The sequence below is a fragment of the Sinohyriopsis cumingii genome, unplaced genomic scaffold (assembly GCF_028554795.1).
Source record: "Sinohyriopsis cumingii isolate HCF-2022 unplaced genomic scaffold, ASM2855479v2 utg001711l, whole genome shotgun sequence".
Lineage (NCBI taxonomy): Eukaryota > Metazoa > Mollusca > Bivalvia > Unionida > Unionidae > Sinohyriopsis > Sinohyriopsis cumingii.
In genome coordinates this window covers 510,667-527,500 of record NW_028316038.1, presented here as the reverse complement: position 1 = coordinate 527,500, position 16,834 = coordinate 510,667, and positions in this window count along the sequence as shown.

Below are 16,834 nucleotides of genomic sequence, written 5' to 3'. Positions count from 1 at the left end.
AATTACCTCCCATTTCTACTCGTAGGGGGTAACCTATGTACCTGACGTTTGCCTGCTGAAGCTCAAGTTATTAAACATCAGCGAGAATACCGCAAAGATGTGGAAATAATAACGTGATTGGGTAAGTATTTCTGGAGAAAGCAAGTTTTATTTAGTAAGTAATGTTATTTCAAGTAATGCTTGCCAAATGATAATAACATCATAAAATAATATCCATATCTTTTCAAACCCACCTCTCTAGAGAAGACAAAACTTCTATCTGTCCTATCTATAGACCATACAACGGGAAGCAACTCTTACCCATTATTTCCCTCTCCCACCACACCGAGGCTACCCATCAAACAGATGCCCGCCAGTTTCAGGTCCGTGATACATCACAGAGAATGCTTCCACTTGTTGGACGTCGTGGCAGGGTCTATCATTAATGTGCAACAAACTTAACTTTCTTCATCGATTACATTTGCCAAATGACATCAATGTTAGGGAAACTAATACTATGTTGATAAAATGCATGAGCATCCACCCTCTACCACTGGTGCATCTATTATACTAATGGCAAGGGAAAATGTGTCCACACCCTTCATATTTGACTACACATGCCATTTTAATTAGACAAAATGTTTGCAAATGAATATGAATTGCCATTTTACAGTCTGTATCAGCTTTAATGACTCTGGCGACCTCCAACATAGATATGAGCGGACATCCACTAAATAAATGTTGCAGGCGAATATTTATAATTGTTTCTTTTCAAAAGCAAGCCGATGCGAGTGCACATGTTAAAGATTTGGGAGACAAACAAGCTTGGGGAAAGTCTGCAATCGTTTGTTCAATGTGCCAGACTGCTTTACAAAGAAAGTCTTTAGACACATATCTGATACGAATCCCTATATCAAGCTGAACATTGCCCTTGCATGAAAGCAGCACAACTGACAGTCATATTGCATGTGATGTCAATACACAGACAATGAGAAACAACTGATATTTTCATGCAAAGAGAAAAAACTGAAATCATTCAAACATGATTTGTTCTGTCTGAAGTGAGGGGCAATCTGAACTTTGCTGGTTTGGCCCCTTTTCGTTTCAATCACGCTGACCAAAAGTTTTGAAGAGGATCAGCAGGTGCGCTCCCAAAACACACCAGCCGGCTTTCCTGCTAACTGTAATCTCTGTCTGGGCCTTCTCCGTAGATTTGTGAAGGTTCGAGGAATTCAAAAGCTGCCGTAAACCACCGGTTGGCTTGCCATTGATGCAGGAGCCCGTAGTTCCATCTGCAAAATGAGTATGAAAACTCATCTCAGACAAAATCATGTACATCGCCAAATATTGAACTCTGATGAGTTTCATAAATTCTCTCTCCGAAATCCGCTCTCTATTTGACATCGACTCCAAGAGCATCAGTATGCACAACCTTCACATGGGAGGGGCCTAAAGAAGTTATGATGGGTAAAGTAAAACCATACCCAGATGGATGAGATGTTGGTATGGAATTCAGTCTCCCTGGTCACCAGAGAGCCCATGTGTTTAAATGCAAAAGAAGGCCGTTTACGTCCTTCAACACAATTGAAATTACCATGTATTTTACAAGATGTATTCAAGATATGCATCAGTTACTGTCGACGAGGGGGACATGACTAAGGTGTTGGCTAACTCGTTCTTGCAAATGCCCATCTGCGACACAGAGACCCAAATAGGTCGAAATTGGTAAATATTGTATTGGCATGCAAATCGAAGGAACTGGTGTGAGCTCGGATGGATAGGTATGTGAAAGTATGTGCAGCTCCGATCAAGATTTCTCACAAACTGACTGTTCTATCTTACATTTCAGTGCAGTTATGTATCTGTTGAGCCGGTTGAAAGATCACACCAGTCTTAGTTTGCCTTTGTCATTGGCTATCAGAAAAGGCCTTGAAGAAAATTAGAAAAAGAAAGAAAATTAACTTTGTTTTGAAAACTATTTTTACTGTTACATCGAGAGAAAAGAAACGGTCTTCTTAAGGAACGTTTCTGCATTTCTGCATTCCCAGTACTGGTTGGTACCTCTTTCATTAAAGGTAAACATGAAGTAGAGGGGGTCTGGACAAATTAAATTTAAAAAGCCCTATAAAATAACTTGGATCAGTCATTAATTTTGCATAATAAAACTCAATTCAAGATTACAGACGTTATCGGTACCAACATGCTGACCTTCACTGGCAATTGTTGGGAAGCTTGAACAAGAGAAACTTAGTTTATTGTACCTTTTATTATTAGTTTATTTTCCATTTTATTATATTGCATCCAAGACCGAATTTTCTGCTGTCATCTTAAGTTGGGTTATGATCAAAACTGGTACTGCTGAATGGGATTTGACCTCTGTCTCTCCGTCATCATGTTTTGCTGGTATCAGGGTTTGATGTAGGATTGATGAGTGTTAAATCGAGGGGTTAGAATAAGAAGGGCTGGAATAACTGCTATTTTTTGTCTCATTCAGTACACCTACATCGCAGCAGTGATAAATTAAAATGTTGTAGGCACAGGTCCAAATAGTGATGCTGCTTCCATTACATTAAAGAAAGTTGTCTACGGTACTAGATCAAACTCTTCAAGAAGTCATAAGTGATCTGACCATATAAGCATGTGCTGCCCTTTTAATCACCATCACTATTCCGGCCACAGACTCCAACATATGTTCATTGCATGGTTCCGTTTTCCAGACAAAATATTTCTGAAGTTTCCAAGTCAAGAATCAATGACATGGACACCATATTTTGCAATTACTTGGTAGTCAAACGGCTTTTAGCTGCCACGATGTTCAAAGTATCCACGGTGGTAGCCATACAGGATGAAAGATTTTCACCATTTCCATTTCAGAAAAACCGGACACCAATTTAAATCGTTTGGTCAAACCCCAGGTAAATATAACCATCCAATCAGAACTAGTAGACATAACAAGACTTTTAAGAAGGATGCTATGGTGGCCAAACCGGATATCATATCGTCATCCTTTACATTATAAGAAGCACTTTGGTGAAAGCATCTCTATATGGTCATCTATCTAAGAGGTGTGTGTGTGTGTGTGTGTGTGTGTGTGTGTGTGTGTGATTTGGATTTTTCACGTAGCTTTAACAATTCGTCAGTTATATCGCTACGATGCCGCAGACATGTAGCATAATGTCCCATCCAGTCACATTATCCTGACACCAGGCCGACCAGTCCTAATACGAACCTCTTAATGCTGAGCGCCAAGCGATGCATCTATTAGTACCGTTTTTGTAAAAATAAAAAGGTCCTAAATTAATGCATTTTTTAATCATAATTTTTATTTATGTTAACACATACATCCCAGTCTGTTACAATATATACTGAGCCCTATTCATCTGTTTCATTTAATACATGCTGTGCTCTGTATATATGTATCATACAACACATACTGTACTCTACACATCTGTATCATACAATACATACTGTGCTCTACACATCTGTATCATACAAAACACACTGTACTCTACACATCTGTATCATATAATACATGCAGTGCTTTACACACCTGTATCATACAACACATACAGTGCTCTACACATCTCTTTCATACAACACATACTGTACTCTACACATATGTTTCATGCAACACATACTGTGCCCTGCACATCTGCATCGTAGAACACATACTATTCTCGATATAGCTGTGTCATATAATATACATAATGTGCCTTAAACATCTGCACCATACAACACATACTGTGCTCGATACATCTGTATCATACAATACATATTGTGCTCTATACATCTGTATCATACAATACGTTCTGTACTCTACACATCTGTACCATACAACACATATTGTACTCTACACATCCGCATCGCAGAACACATACTGTTCTCGACATAGCTGTGTCATATGCCTTAAACATCTGCACCATGCAACACAGACTGTGCTCTATACATCTGTATCATAAAGCATATGCTGTGCTTCACATGTCTGTAACATGTAATACATAATGTGTTCTACCTGTCTGTGACATGTAATACATAATGTGTTCTACCTGTCTGTAACATGCAACACATACTGTGCTCTACACATATGTATCATAAAATATATATTGTGCTCTGCACGTCTGCAACATGTAATACGTACTATGCTTTACATGTCTGTATCAAATAATCCATAATGCGATGCATGGCATAATTGGAAATATTAGATTTTCAAATGTGAAAATATCAGGCTAGATTTTGCACACTTGCAAAAAAGATGTATTTTTTACATGTAAAAATATAGGAGTGAGAAAAAAATTATGAACTACGTTTCACACGATATTGCACGACATATTTGCATGTTGGAATATTGGATGGTATATAAGGTATGTTATAGCCGGTTTATGGGATTTTGTCTCCTTCTCTTACATTCTAAGGTAACACAAAGCATTTTTAATTGAGTGTATCTTGGAATGGTGGTTGATATATAATGTATGTGATAACAGGTTTAATGGATTTATTCTCCTTCTCTATCATTCTAAGGTAACACAAAGCGTTTTGCGAAATTGGATTTAGGATGGTATGTATGGCATGTGATACTAGGTATGTGGGATCTCTTCTCCTTCTCTTACATTCTAAGCTAGCACTACGCGTTTTGCGATTGTAAGATCAAAGGGAATTGGATGGTATATAACGTATGTGTTAGTAATTTTCTGGGATTTATTCTCCTTCGCTTACATTCTAAGCTAACACTGAAAGTTTTGGCTAGAGTGTATCATATGATGTTGGGTGGTATAGAAGGTGATAGTAGGTTTGTGGGATTTCATATTCTGCTCTTGCACCTTAAACTAACACAGGGTAATTGGAATGTGTGTGTGTGTTGTGCATGTATATGTTTTGTTTGTCACTGCCTACAGTAGAGCGTAATCAGGTCAGCCACTTGCAACACTGTTACGTAGTAGTCGCCCGATTGAGGTCAGTCGCTTGCAACACTGTTTCATTTTGAGGTTATAAATTTGGACTTGGGTTTATCCATAGAAATTTCTACAAGTTGTGACTATAAGCAGATAATAGCGTTTTACCATATAATATTTTTGGTGGTGTAAGGGTTAGTCTATTTTTTATATTTTCTCTCATTCTCTTACGTTTTGAGCTAAGACAGAGCATTTGGAGTGTGTATGTGTGTGTGTGTGTGTGTGTGTGTGAACATATCTATATTTTGTTTGTCATTTTAAATCCTTGTCCCTTTAAAATTCATTTCACCTACCTACAGTAGAGCATATTGAGGTCAGGCACTTGCAACATTTGTTTACTTAGTAGTCACCCGACTGAGGTCAGTCACTTGCAATACTGGTTCGTTTTGAGACTATACATATAGACTTGGGTTTATCCATAAGAATTTCACAAGTTGTAGCTATAAATATATGCCAGGCTTTATAAATAGGATTGTCAGAAAGTTGATGCTATAAATAGATAGTGGGTTTTTTCCATAGGATTTTTATAAAAGGTGAGGCCAAAAATCGATAACAGCATTTTTCCATTTCTGACTTGCTTAGTGTACTATTTAAATTATAAACTAACAGGAAGACGCTCTGGATAGTATGTTTAATGGTATAATTGTTGTGATAAATAGTATCTTTTATGATGTAAGGGATGGTCTATTTTGAGAGATTTTGTCTTACATTTGAAGGTAAAACACATGGCATATGTGTGAGTGTACGTGTGTATACATGAATGTGAATGTGTATGTCTATGTTTTGTTTGACCCTATGCAATTCCTTTCACCTACATGCATACAGTAGCGTGTATTCAATTCAGGTCAGCAACTCGCAACACTGTTACTCAATGATCACCCGATTGAAGTCAGCCATTTGCAATACTGTTTCCAATTGTTCCCCAAAGTCCAATGCCGTGACGTCATTGAGTATAGAAATTCTGAGGTTATAAACACATAATTTGGTTTTCCCATAGGATTTTACTAAAAGATGAGACTATAAATAGGACACGTCAATCGGATTTGAAGAACTTACTAAGAAATATATTTTGAGGAAATTCAAGATGTATAAATATAAGTAAATTTATTATCATTCTTATTACCAGCTATAAAAAATTTAAAAAAACATGTTTATGAATCTCACTTAAACCTCGCTGCTGGAGGGACCCAAACTATGACCTATCTCGTATACTGTATTATATCGCTAGTAGTGAAAGGGGCCACCCTAGCCTCAATGGGAATTAGCATTACAGACCCCCCCCCCGGGCCACTCTAGCCTCAAGGGAAATTTAACATGGAGAAAAACCCTGGGCCACTCTAGCCTCAAGGGAAATTGAACATGGAGAATGGAGTTTGGGTCTCTCTAGGGACAAGGGGAATTTAATTTTTTTTTTTTTTAAAAAAAAAAGGGTAGGCAATCGAAAGTCATTCTCTTTTCGAGACCTATGAGTGGCCCTGAAAAGGGCCTTTGGGTTTATGTTAATGTATCCAGTTGATGCTATAAATAGATAGTGGGTTTTTGCATAGGATTTTATAAAAGGTGAGGCCAAACATCGATAACAGCATTTTTCCATTTCTGACTTGCTTAGTGTACTATTTAAATTATAAACTAACAGGAAGACGCTCTGGATAGTAGTCTGGACACACACCCTTTTAATGTATCCATTAACATAAAGGGCACCGCATTGGTCTTCTTCTTGTCCTTAGGCTGCGTCTCACTGTTGGCCCGTAAATCAGCACTCTTTTGAGGCATCCTTGTCTTTCTACGTAGATCCTACGTATCCACAGACTGGTGTCTGTCCTGTGGACAACGGTCCACTTGGATCGGACATACATTAGCATGTCCGTCCTAAACATCATTGAAGACACAAGGGTGGATGATTCAACTGTGGTCCACATCTTGAGGCGACGAGAACAGGTGAATCAATGCAGTGAATTGCGTTTATTTATAGGTAGAGGAAGGATTGAAACGGATTGAGTTCATTCACCAATCCAAACACGCGTTACAAAATTCAGTCAGCCCGCATCCAATCCGAAGAGAACAGTCTGTGACGTCACGTGGTCTATATAGATTCGCTAGCGCCTGTGTGTAGTCAATCTATGCGACAGTGATTCAACATGACTGAAACTCAGAAAACGATTCATTGGGGTGCACCAGCAATGGAGACCGCCCAAGGGAACCCGGACTTACTTTCAGAAGAGGTGAATTGGGATTTTGTGGATTTTCTTACCTCGCAAGAATTTGTTCCGGAACCCTCGTTACCTTCTTCATTACCGCAAGTGGGGAATTTTAGACAGAGACAGAAAGAAGAATTGGAGAAATTTATACAACGACAAAAGGAAGCGGAACAAGCTTTTCTCCTACAGCAACAGCAGCAAGAAGAAGAGGTAAGAAAAAAACAAGAAGAAGAAGAAGAAGTAGCAGCAAAGAAACAAGAGAGTGAAAATCAAACGGTCACGGTACTGTTGGACATTTTAGCGGAGTTAAGAAGTCTGAAACAAATGTATCAGACTTCTTTATTACGACCAAAGAGAATACGACCTTCCCGAGCTAAACACGTCAACCCTGTGGCTAAGCCTACCATACCACCCTTAGTGATTTCAGCCAAATCATCATCATCATCAACAGTACGCAGTCCAGAAGTAGGCCTCGGCCGTGGCAAAGGCTTAAGACAGTTAAAGTTGATTGCTTAAACTCACCCCTACACCATAAAAACCAAAGGCCCTTTTCAGGGCCACCCACGTCTCTCGAAAAGAAATACAATTTCAATTGCCAATAACTCAAAAACAACTCCATTTTACCCTTATAGTACGTGTATATGAGTGCGTGAGTGTACGTTCTTATTTTAAAATCAAAACTCAAAGACACTTACCTTATATAATTAATTTATTCTTTTATCAATAGTTACAATTCAATTCACAATTCACAACAGAGCACTTTAAAAAGTTCATAAACTTCTTCTGTCTCATTTTTTTAGTCTCTCTGTTTTTTCAATTTCTTCACCCTCACAGGCTTTTCCTCTTCTTCTTCCTCACTTTCTTCCCTTCTTCTTTTCTTCTCCTGTTTCTTTTTCGTTACCTGGCTGCTTTCTTCCTCTGAAGAATCCCTCTCTTCCTCTGAAGAATCCCTCTTTTCTTCTGACTCCTCTTCTTTCTTTTTTGGGCAATCTGGAGACCAATGTCCTTTTTCTTGACAATAATAACAGGTATCTTGACTTTTGTCTTTTCTAGCCCCTGTTTTTCTTTTTTGACGGTCTGGACACTCTGAAGACCAATGCTCTTTCTTTTGACAGATATAGCAAGTATCTTGACTTTTATCTCGAAAGGAAGGAGAGTAGTCCGTCGGCTGGTCTGAAGAGAATTTTCTAATGACCCCTCGCAAAGATCTGATGAAACGTTCGATCTGGGTAGTCTCTTCCATCGTTGTGCTCGGTTTGAGAGTGAAATGAATAGTGAAAGGACAAGACACACACCCTTTTATATACGCTGGTCTGCCATGACTATAAATTAGTTTATGGTGTTTAAACTTGAGTCATTTGACGTTTTGCACTCAAGATGAAACGATCCAATTCATTTGAGAAGAAAGAAGAAGAAAGTAAGAGGCAGAAACGTGATCTATCGCCTCGTACCAGAGCTGAAGTCTTGGCACAAATTCATGCCAGTGATTTTGAAGAGGACATGAGTGAACCAGAATTCGAACCCTCTAAACAAAGTTCGCCACCCTTAGTCAACCCTGAAAAATACTATTCCATTCGAGAGACGGAAAAGCGCTCCTCTAGAAAAGATAGAACCACGGCTTACAAATACACGGTGAAGTTGAAAGATTTCAAGTCCGAAGTACCGTTAGAGAAAGCAGAAGGGTTCATCACCGGGGGGTGGGATTCTTTGCTCACCACACTCAAGCGACAATGTCAACAAAAAGAAGACGATCGCTTGAGACTTTCCATACAACACGACGGTTTGAAATCCCCTGTTTGGATCGAGTTTAGCACCCCTGCAGAATTGATCACTTCCAAAGTCATGGACAAAATTCAACACGTGCAACAATCTAATGACCAGTTTGACATCACCGATGGAAAAGCCACACTGGACATGACCCACGTCTCTCCTCCTCAAGGGACTGGACGCAAAAAGGTCTTATTGGTGGACGACCTTCGCAACACCAAAACAAGTCTCGTCCGAATTAACAACCCTCAAGACCAGATGTGTTTAGCCCGTGCCATCGTGGTGGGACGAACCTATGCCAACAAGAACGACACGGTAGAATGGAAAAGAACCTGGAAAACTATTCGACAATCGGACCGAGCCAAACAACGAAACGAAGCAGAACTCCTGTTGCAACAAGCTGGCCTGTCCAAAGACGCACCCTGTGGCATTCCTGAAATGCAAAAATTGCAAGATGTCCTAGCTCCACGCTACACCCTGAAAGTGCACCCTCAAGAAGTGCGTGGGCCTCTGTTGTTTCGAGGCCAAGATATTAAGGATGGAAAATACATTCACCGTTATCATCACGATGAACATTTCGATACCATTACCAGTATCACCGGATTTCTAAGATACAGATATTACTGTGAGAAATGTGACCGTGGTTATAATAATCGAGAGCAACACAAGCATTGTGGATTGAAATGCTCAGGATGTTTGGCCTCTCCACCCTGTCTGAGCGAAGGACCAGTGCCTTGTTCAAATTGTCTGCGCACGTTTGTCAGCCCTACCTGTTACCAACAACATTTGAAGACGCATGGTTCACAGCAGAAATGTGCTTGTCAACTGCTGCGATTGTGCCCTACGTGTGGACAAGGCATACATACCAATAATGTCAAGGCACACGTATGTTCAGGAAAAAAAAAATGTCACATTCGTCACCACATCGTGGACTTGTAACACCAATGCTACGTGCAAAAATACCAACCCCCACCAGAGGAAGAGGACGGTCACAAGAAGAAAGGCAATTTCATCTTTTTCGATTTCGAATGCATGCAAGAGACTGGCATTCACATTCCTAATTTCTGCATGGCTCATCGAGCGTGCGAGAAGTGCATTCAAGAACCTATTTTCAGTCATTGCCCTCACTGCAGCAAGATTCCTTGAGGCGTGAAAAAATCTTTCGAGGACCGAACACGTTAGCCGATTTTGCCCAATGGGTCTTAGACCCCGTCGACAAGACGTGGAGCCAAGAGGACATCGAATGTTACGGAGATTGTCATCGTCATGCCACGGTGATGGCTCACAATTTCTCCGGATACGATGGACAGTTTCTTCTCAGATACTATACGGAACAAGGCACCGAGCGTCCTAAAGTAGGACAAGTACAGTTTAAAGATTCGATGAGTTACTTGGCCATGCCTTTGAGTCGAATGCCTAAAACGTTTGAAATGACAGAAATGGCTAAAGGGTACTTTCCACACTTTTTCAATACGGAAGCCAATCAACATGCCGTTCTACCCCATTTACCTGAGGCTCACTATTACGACCCCGACAACATGCGTACCGAACAACGAGACGCTTTCTACGCTTGGTACCAGGCTCACGCCTCGGATCCTTTCGACTTTCAGGAAGAAATGCTAAAGTATTGTCGTTCCGACGTGGACATTTTACGGCGTTGCTGTGGAAAATTTCGAGAACTGTTCATGGAACACGGCGGGGTCGATCCTTTGAAAGAAGCTTGCACCATTGACAAAGCGTGCTCCTTAATGTACAGACAACGATTCATGCCTGAAAACACCGTGGCTGTCATCAGTCCTCAAACGACCAACTATGTCAAACGTCAATACTCGGTCAAAGCCCTACGTTGGTTACATTACTTGTGCGACAAGGAAGACAAATGGATTCAGCATGCCCGCAACGGAGGAGGCGAAAAGACCATCGGAACGTATTCGTTCGATAGCTGGGACTTGGAAATCCCCAAGATCGTGTACGAGTTTAACGGTTGCTTATTTCACGGATGTCCCGTCTGTTACCCTGATCGTAGCACTAAACATCAGTTTTTACAACGGACCATGGAAGACTTGTACCAGGACACTTGTCAGTGACGCTTGAAGTTGGAACAGGAAGGATACCAAGTGGTGGAAATGTGGGAACACGAATACGATCACCGTATGAAAACCGATCCCGAGTTTAAACGCCTCGTGGAAAGTTACAAGCTGATGGACCCCCTGAACCCGAGGGATAGTTTGTACGGAGGAAGGACCAATGCCACCTGTTTGCTGTACCAAGCCGACGAAGAGAAACGAGAAGAAATCAGATACTTGGACGTGTGTTCGCTGTATCCCTACGTGTGCAAATATTGTCGCTTTCCTGTAGGGCACCCACAATTGTTGACGGAACACATCGACCTGAAAAACATTCGACAATACGAATGTCTAATCAAGTGTAAAGTTTTGCCGCCCACGGACTTGTACCATCCCGTGTTACCTCACCATGGCCAAGGCAAACTGATGTTTCCTTTGTGCCGTACTTGTGCCGTACTTGTGCCGAAACGTGCAACCAAGACCAGCCTTGCCATCACACCCAGGAAGAAATGGCCTTGACGGGGACGTGGGTCAGCGTGGAATTGTTCAAAGCTCTGGACATGGGATACCAACTGTTAGAAGTGTACGAAATTTGTCACTTTCCCAAGACACTACAATACCACAAGGGTAACCCCACTCAGAAAGGCATTTTCGCCGACTACGTGGATGCTTTTTTGAAACTCAAGCAAGAAGCCAGCGGCTATCCTTCCTGGTGTCACACTCCCGAAGACCAAATAAAATTCAAAGAGAAATACTATGAACAAGAAGGCATCACTTTAGACCACATCGAGAAAAACGAAGGCAGGCGATCGTTTGCCAAAGTGATGTTAAATTGCTTGTGGGGTAAAATGGCACAACGACCGTGTTTACCCAAGACGGAATATTTGACAGAACCTTCCCTCTACTTCCAGATGATTCACGACAAAACCAAATACATGAAACACGTGGACGTCGTTCGAGAGAATTTGATCTTGGTCAATTACGAAGAAGATCTGGACTTTGTACAAGACGACCCTTTTGGAAATGTCATCATTGCGGCTTACGTGACAGCCCATGCTCGTTTAAAATTGTACGAAGCTTTAGAACTGTTAGGGGAACGTGTCCTGTACTTTGACACGGACAGTTGCATCTACATTCATCACCCGAGTCAACAGCACCCTGACATCGAAGGAGACCGTTTAGGAGCCTGGACAGACGAGCATCCCGACGACAAGATTCTAAGTTTCGTCAGTGGCGGTCCCAAAAATTACGGCTACGAATACCTGGACCCACAAGGAGAAGTGCACACGACGTGTAAAGTGAAATGACTGACTCTGAATTATCGTACCAGTCGTGTGGTCAACTTTGGGGTATTGAAAGAAGCCTTGCAATCGGGAGAGGATGGAAACTTTAAAGTGACCACTCACCAACCGAACAAGATTGTACGTTTACCCACTCACCACATCGTCAGTCGACCCTTGGAAAAAGTCTATCAAATCGTGTACCAGAAGCGAGTGCGACTGCCCAATCATTTCACTTTGCCGTATGGACACGTTGGTATACAACTTTGGTTGTAAGCGAATAGCCACCCACCAGAAGGATGACTTCGCCACAGCAAAAATCGAGTGAGAAACCCGATGAGAACTCCAAGTTCAAACCCTACCATTTTCCAGTCTTCTTACCTGACTATTGTGATTGTGCGCGTCGATTGGACACGTTTCAAGCATGGCCTACGGATAGGAAAGGATTACCTTCTTCGCATGTTTTAGCGAGAACAGGATTTGTCTACTTGGGACCTGAGTCAGGATTGGGATATGAAGTACAGTGTTTCGCTTGTGGCCTGAAGTTACGAATGGATCTATGTATCTATAAAGATTCAGCTATTCTGGAACATACTCGATGGTCTCCGCACTGCCCTTACCTTTCTATGGCCTTTCCACCCATGACATTACAGTACAATGATGACGGTACCTTAGAGACGGTACCTTCCAAAACAAGACATAAAAAACATAAAAAAGAAACGATGTACAAGCTTGAGACTGCATTGCGACTAGTATAAAAAGGAACTCTAGGCAAGATCGATAGTTCATTGTGACTCCTAAGACCAAGCGAACAAGATGAATACTTTGAAAGAGACATCGTTCCAGTTTGGGGATTGTACAAAAGTTTTACCTTCCCCTCGTGTGACTAATATTGGATGGATAAGAAACAGGCATTGCGACGGAAAATGTCCGGAAGGAAACTGCGATTGTCCATGCGGTTACCATTATAATTGCGTATCGGAGTTTGCAGACGAGTGCGATTGTGAGCCTTGCGATGGGTATGATGCTGTACGTTGTGACCTTAGCGATGCCGTAAAGCATCATGGGAACTTTGTTCTCACTACCCCTATCATGGAAAGTGATGCTGTGCGTGTCAAACCTGAGGGTTGCGAAAGCGATGCTACTCGTCCTCTTGGACATTTTACTGGGTTTCGTTTTAAAGGGGAATGTTCACCTTCACGTCTACCCCCCTACGGATGTCATCCAGCCCTGAGCAAACTCCTGCCCATGTCACTCAACCCTCATCGAAACGAACCTGTGAAAGACGAATATTCGTTCCCTGTGCGTTTGTCGGAATACTGCGACTTTGAAAATCGTCTTCAATCGTTCAAAGGAAAATGGCCTAAGTATCTGGGAGGACCGACCCCCAAAGAATTAGCCAGAGCCGGATTTTTCTACTTGGGCGAAGGGGGTAAAGTCAAGTCCTTCAGTTGCGGTGTGTCACTTCACCACTGGGAACCGCAAGATTCGGCCTACGTAGAACATGCTCGATGGTCACCGAATTGTCATTACTTACCCTTAGTGGGACCGAGACATTGAAGTAACTTACCATAATCTGTTCTTTGATACTCTACACGAGAACATTCGTGCTTTGCCTATGGAGTTGAGAGAACGCATTTACCGAGAGCTGGTCAAAATACAAGTGAAACGTAAAGAACAATTGCATCCGTTACGTCACCGGTGTTTGAATTACTTGTACCTGAATGCTATCAAAGGACTGATTCAGTTGAAAGTGTTCCATTGGACAGACATTGATCAACAACCCCCTGGTTTTAAAAAGGATTGGTTTGTTATTGACGATTCTATCTACTACAATGTAAACGTACTGCATCGAATTCCAGAGGAAGAGTTAACGAATTACCGACATCTTTTACACAATGTCAGCTTAGTGAAAGAGGAAACTTCTGAACGAATTGTAATGTGTAAATTAGTAACTAAACGATTTAAATTCGACACTGAAGTAAAACCATGTCTGTGCAAACGGTACATTTCTTGTGTCAGACAAAAGAGGATTTAGTATGACCTATTCATGGATACTTTGCTAGAGAACATTCGTGCTTTGCCTGTGGAGTTGAGAGAACGCATTTACCGAGAACTGATCAAATACAAGTGAAACGCAAACGCAAAGTTATTCAACCGTTTTTAAATTATGCTATGTTCCAAAGTATAAGAAGACTGATCATGAGTGGATATTACATCAGGCACAAAGGTAAACGAGGCTATTGGCCACCACCCAAGAATTCCAAAAACAGCGTATATACTTATGGATACTTTACAAGAGAACATTTTGGGCTTACCTGTGGAGTTGAGAGAAAGGATTTACCGAGAGCTGGTCAAAATACAAGTCAAACGTAAAGAACAATTGCATCCGTTACGTCACCAGATCTTTAACCACTGGTACCTGAATGGTATAAGAGGACTGATTCGTCAGAAATTGTTTCAGTGGTCAGACCTTGTTGAACACTTTCAGTTTGTGAATGAACTAAACGTTCGTAATTTTGGTTACTTCGAGATTCACCTACTGCAACGTATTGAGGAAGACGAGTTAAAGGATTACCAACATATGTTACGTGGAATCTGCTTAGCGGAAGACGAAACATCTAGACAAACTCTGACGTTTCGGTTACAGTATGTAACATTTAAATTCCCTACTGGAGAACGAAGATGTCTAGTTAGAAATTACCTTTATTGCTTCCGAAACAAAGAGACTATAAAATCAGGCTGCCATGCCACGGATTATGTCACATATCATTGAACAGATTCCGTGGAAGGAACTCAATGACCATATTCAAACCGTGGATCATTACCATCGATTATTACAAGAACTGTATCCATTCAATTTGGGTCGACAAGTGGTGTGTGTCTTAGTGACTTGCTTTCTGGGATTTCGTTTACCAGCCGATTCCTTGTGGATTCTTTACGATCAGTACTTACCACCTCAATGGCCTTAAATGGTCACGAAAAACTCCTTTTGCTCAAAGCCTTGCGGTTTCATCTGGATACTTCTCGACCTCATCAGGAAAAAAAGATTCGTCAACTTTTAGCTACCCAAGACGTGTATGACGATGTGTGTGTAGCTTGTGACTTACACCCCCATTGGACAGATGTCCGTGCCTGGAAAAAATGGGATTTTGAGGCTTGGACCCAAGAAGTGGCCCAGTATGCACGAGAGTTGTTCAAGGAAAAAAATTACTTTTCAACCTGTGTTAGTGACGGTGCCAGAAGAACCCGTCACCCAGGACAGGACTGTCGTGGACAGGCCTGAAAGACCCTTTCGGGAGGACACTTGTGTGACCTTACCCCCTATAGAACTGGTCAGAACTTTACCCAAAACATGTTGTACAGACACTTGTGTTTATTCCATGTTAATGGTTATCATGTGCCTTTTATCCTTGAACTTAAGCCTTTGGCTTTTATGTAGTTTTATCTTTCGTATTCATGTTTAAAACATTCAATAAACGTGTTCTGAAAAAAAGTATATAAACTCTTGTCTTGTTTTTTTTCGTGTCACAAGTGACATTCCAGACACTATGGCTACCTCTGCTGTCTCTGCTCCCTCTTCCTCCACTGTCAAAGTCATCGACGAACACTTAGATCGTGCCAGTTGGGAGGCTTTGTATCATCGCCATCCCTTTAACATGCTCATTGCTGGACCTAGCGGTTCATGCAAAACCGAATGCGTCAAACGTTTGATCGAACATAAACATCATTTGATCGATCGACCACCGCAGCGGATCGTGTGGTGTTACAAAGAGTGGCAATCGGCGTACAGCCTCTTGCGAGAAAGTCAAGGCGATTCCATCGTGTTTGTGGAAGGCATTCCTAAAGAAGAAGACGGTATCGTCTCTGACTCCCGTCAAACCCATTTGGTCATTTTTGACGACATGTTAGGAGAAGACGAAGAAGAAATTAAACTGTGGTTCACGCGCAAAGGGCATCACCGTAATGCCAGTGTCGTTTACATCACCCAAAATTTCTTTCAACAAAGTAAAGCCCATCGCACCATCAGTCTCAATGCGCATTACGTGGTCTTGTTTAAAAGCCCTCGAGATAAATCGCAAGTGCAAGTCTTAGCCAAACAGTTAGGAACGCCGTGGCTGACTCAGGCGTACGACGATGCCACTCAAACTCCACACGCCTATTTACTCGTCGATTTGAAACCTACGATCCCCGAGGATTTGCGATTTCGTACCCACTTGTTTCACCACTGGTGCCAAGACGGAGGGCCTGTCCTGTACACGTCTCCGTCCTCGACTTAATTTCACTCCACATAAAAAATCTATAAAAACCTCAGACCTTTCTCGTCTGTCTCACACAACGTCAACATGACGTCCCTCCAGTCGCATCTTCCCGTCAAATTGATTCGTGCCTTGTATGGCATCAGTCGAGAAAAAAATCCACAAATACGAGCTCGTGTCTTAGAAGCTAGTCTCAAAGAAGTCTTACGATGGTTCATGGTGACGGCACGTCAATTACTCCAAGGAATCATTCAGATTCCTCATCAAACCAAACGCTTTTTTGATCGAAACAAAGTCGCTTTGACCCAACTGGCCGATCCCCGCATCGACACTCAA